We start from the raw sequence: 4,588 nt of genomic DNA on the forward strand, positions 1-4,588 counted from the left end.
AAAAATAAAAATTTAAGGGCATTTTAGTTCAAAACGCCGGTAATGTTACAATACCTAAGGGAAGGGAGGTAATGACATTCTCGGTAATATACCCTAAAAAATCTACTATTAGTAATAAAACATTACCGGGAATGAGATTCCCGGCCAACCAAACATGGGAATGTGGGATTCTCATCCTATGGGAATCCCACAATCTTTGAACCAAACACCCCCTTAGTGTCATATTGGACTACAAATGTAACCCCCCAGACCGATGCGGAGGATCCGATCCGGGAAGTCACATTAGGGCCACCGGAGTGACCCACTGTAAAATAGCGGAAAATTTAAAACTTTTATTGAAACATGTAACTTATAAAATCAGTAGTCACTATTTAAAAATAAAACAGATTTTCAGACTCGTATATAAATCAAAATACAATTACATGCCCCCTAATCACATGTACCATTCTCTGCAACAACGCCGGAAAAACTCCCTTACTGAAGTCGATAGATGCACTGGTACAATTCTTTTAACCTGAAAAGGTGAGTAATAGAGTGAGCTTCGAAAAGCTCAATAATACAGAACTACCAGATGATGCTGAAGAATGTACAGATACAGATAAACATACATATCCTTATTATTTCCGAACATTTATAGATTTTTATACTGAGCAGAGATCCTACTGATATTTCAAATGGTAACGGACAATGAGCTTTCAGTTCAGACAAATATTTCGGATGACTGAGTTCAGGAGATCAGAATAGGTTATCTAGTGTGTTCCCAAAAACCATGTAACTTTTCAGATCTTTTTAAAACATATATATATATATACCCCCATCCCAACACATCATAATGTGTAGGTTCCCCAGAACCATACACCCAACCCAACACATCATATAAGGCCATGAGCACAAAGCCGAGGAACCTACGAAACTTCTTCCTTCAACAATACCCCCCAATTAAAACATTTTCCGTCCGTAAACGGATATATCAAAAATCAAAACATAAATCAAGTCAAGTATCATATCAGAAATCAGGTCAAGTAACAGATCAGAATCCAAGTCAAGTATCAGATCAGAATCCATGTCAGATATCAGATCAGAATCCATGTCAAGTATCAGATCAGAATCCATGTCAGATATCATATCAGAATCCATGTCAAGTATCAGATCAGAATTCAAATTGAAAATCAGATAAAATATTCATGTGAGTAGGGAACACACCAGAGTTTACAGGTATTATTTAGAGGTACTATATCAGGCAGAGAAACACAATTCTTTAGTATGTCGATAGAATGTTGGAATTTAGAATCACTATTGGAAGAGTTCATAACTGACAGAATCATCAGTTATTCAGAACGTGAATTATCAGGATATTATCTTATTCGGACAGTTTTCAGAAGTTGTACGTAATCAGAAGGGTATTCAGAATCCTATACATCCATGTCAATTGATCGGATAATCGAACAACTTGAGAACAAAGATTCAGAACCTTAACAATCTATGTCTACTGGTCAATTCATTTTCCTTCTAAGGTATTTACTCTTTAATACCACAAATTCTTGTCCGTAGACCATTTTCGGAATCATCGCTGAATAAATCTTCCAATGTCTTTATTTCATTTCCACGTTTCCACAATATCATGGAATGCCGATGTACTTGATTAATTTGTTCATAACCCATTGTAATTGTATACTACGTAAACTCATCAGAGTTTCCAGACTTATCCAAATCACTTATTAAATCCTCAGTCATTGAGGTTACCTAGTTCATTTAGCAGTCATGTCCATTCCAGTTACTTCAGGATTTTCCAGAGTAATTCAAACGTTCCTGAATTTCATATACATGTTGTACTTCTATTCCATTCAATTTGGTCTTCGTGGTTGATTTTTCGAACAAACGTCCAATTCTTAGTATTGAATACGATCTAGAGCTGAGCTGAGCTGAATACTTCCAAAATTTATCATCGAGCCAAACTTGAGAAGACGAATACATGTTCCAGTAATATCTATGCCATTCAGGTATTGACATAGCTTTAGGGTTGATCTACTCACTTAAACTGTTTTCCATTACCTTTAAAGGTAGTCCAATACCTATGCTTACTTGGATTCCTTAATTAATCCAAGACATTTACTTAATATAGGCCATAAGGGTATTTTGGTCATTTTGGTTTTCAGTTTTATTCCAATCATAACAGAGCTCAAGGATATCCCATCATTCCTGAGCTTGGTGATATTCTTGGGTCATTTCCATTACAGGGGTAATTTGGTTATTTTACAGATCCACGGTATTTCAATCTTTTTCCTCCAACCGGTCTTATTATTTAATTCCAATTTATCATCTATTTCAGTCCGTTCGAACAATTCTAATAAAAGAGCACCCTCCGATAAATTGTTCTTCAGGTATTTACTCATAACTCGAATATTTCCGGGTCAAGTGCCTTCTCAGATTTTATAAACGGAATATCAGGAATTTTTCTGCACTAAGTCAGGATCTTAACAATTAAATCCGTACTTAATCGAGTTAAGTATGAATCCCCTAAGTATTTTCTCATTTAGAGTCAACTCAGACTATTCTACCTCTTAAGGGTATTTTCGTAATTTCTTAACCATATAATTTCGATATTAGCTCTTAACGAAATTAAAATAATTTAGAGATCATATGATTAATTGCTTTCTTGAACACTCTCTGATCTTGAAACAGTTCTCTTAACAAACTTCTAGTATCCTTCACAAACTCTCATAGGATTAAAACCGGTTATCCATAATTTCCAAATAAAACTAACATTTCTTATACACATCAATATTTTTATCAGATCAATATGTCTGTAAAATCCTCTTATCTAACTTCCATATTCAAATATTGTCTTTTTATAACATAAGGGTATTTTCATAATTTTACCCTACAGGAGTATTCTCATAATTTCCCATCCAATTACCTTTAACATTTAACCTTTGATGAAATAAATTATAAGTTATAGATACAGGGCTGATTTCTTTATCACTAATCACAAACTTGTAATTTAATCTCACAATTCCTTAATCTCTTATATTAGTCATTCGATCCGTAATTAGTTATAGAATTTCTACCACATCATATCGAGTGTATAAATTATTCAACTCCACCAAAGTGACCAATATTATCTTGTTCATGCATTTATCAATATAAACATGTTCCATAAAGCATAAAAAGGTAGTAAAGTATTACCTCGATTTCCGTGCAATACTGATCGACCATAAAAATTCCATTCGAACGCCTTTGATCTTCAATTCAACTTCCAATAATTCCTTAGATACATATCAACATAAATTATATCAGAAACGGAGCTTAATTGCGATAAACGGATCGAATCGGGTGATAAATCAGTGAAAATAGCTTACCATGTTCGAATTTGGCGAAACGGACTTCGGATTCAGATTCAGGACGTCGAAAGCATAAAATATGACTTTTCGAAAATTTGGAATTTTTGGTCAAAATCAAAGTCAACGGGTTTGACCAGTAATTTCGAGGCCTTCGAGTTCGAATTTCGAAAAAAATACAGAGGAATCGGATTTGGAACGTCGAAAAATGTCAGGATAGGTATACTCGGTCGAAGTCAAAGGTCGTTTAATGCCCGGTCAAAGCCGGTCAAAGTTTTGGTCAACACCGGTCAACGGTCAACGGGTCGGGTAAACGGGTCGGGTCGGGTTATGACCAGTCAAACCGGTCAACTATGCACCAAAACCGGTCAAACCGGTCATTTTTTCTTCCTCACGCGCAGTGGCGGTGCGTGGGGGCGTGTGAACAGTGCCCTGATATCGGAAAATTCCCGGAAAAATTCCTAAAAATTATTTTTTGAACGGAGGAGAGCTCGATTTCAACGAATCGAAAACTTCGACCGCTTCACCTCCACACGGGCCGCCGCCGCCGGAGAAAAGGGAGGACACCGGTGGACTCGGAATGGCACAAGGAACATGATGGTGCGGGAGGTGTCGTAAACGGATGACCCGATCGTCGTGAATCGATGAAAAACCAACTAAAACCGAGTTATTACCGATGATACTTCCGACTGAAATTCACGACGAACGGCGATGATTCACGACGAAAGGTTTGAGGGGTTTTGTTCCTCGCTCGACAACGAACACGATGGTGGTTTCGGCTCATCGATCGGAGGTCGGACGGCGAGTAGATCGGAGTTGAAAGTTGGTTGATCGGAGAGGGAAAATCTGGAAAATTTTCCAGAAAACATACGGGAATGGGGGATTTATAATTCAACTCATAATAAAAATGGGTAAACTATGAGTCTAGTCACTGAACTTCCTGCACTTCTTAAAACGGTCTGGCAACTTTGAAATGTTACAATTTAATCCCTAATTCCTTCCAAAAATACCAATTAAATTCACCACTTTATAATTTCTTAAATTTAACCCCCTAAATTGGAGTGTTACAACAAAACTCTAATTAGGATGAACCCTTTAGATTTCCCTATGACAAGAGTAAAAACAATAAGGGTAAATTATACGTTTAATATCTAAATTATCAGTTTTAATTCGTTTTAGTATATTAATTTTTAATTTTTTAAAATTTATGCCTAACATTTAGTGTTTGTTTCATTTTACTACCTCAACGT

Source organism: Hibiscus syriacus, unplaced genomic scaffold (genome assembly GCF_006381635.1).
Source record: "Hibiscus syriacus cultivar Baekdansim isolate YM2019G1 unplaced genomic scaffold, ASM638163v2 tig00006753_pilon, whole genome shotgun sequence".
In the NCBI taxonomy this organism is placed as follows: Eukaryota; Viridiplantae; Streptophyta; class Magnoliopsida; order Malvales; family Malvaceae; genus Hibiscus; species Hibiscus syriacus.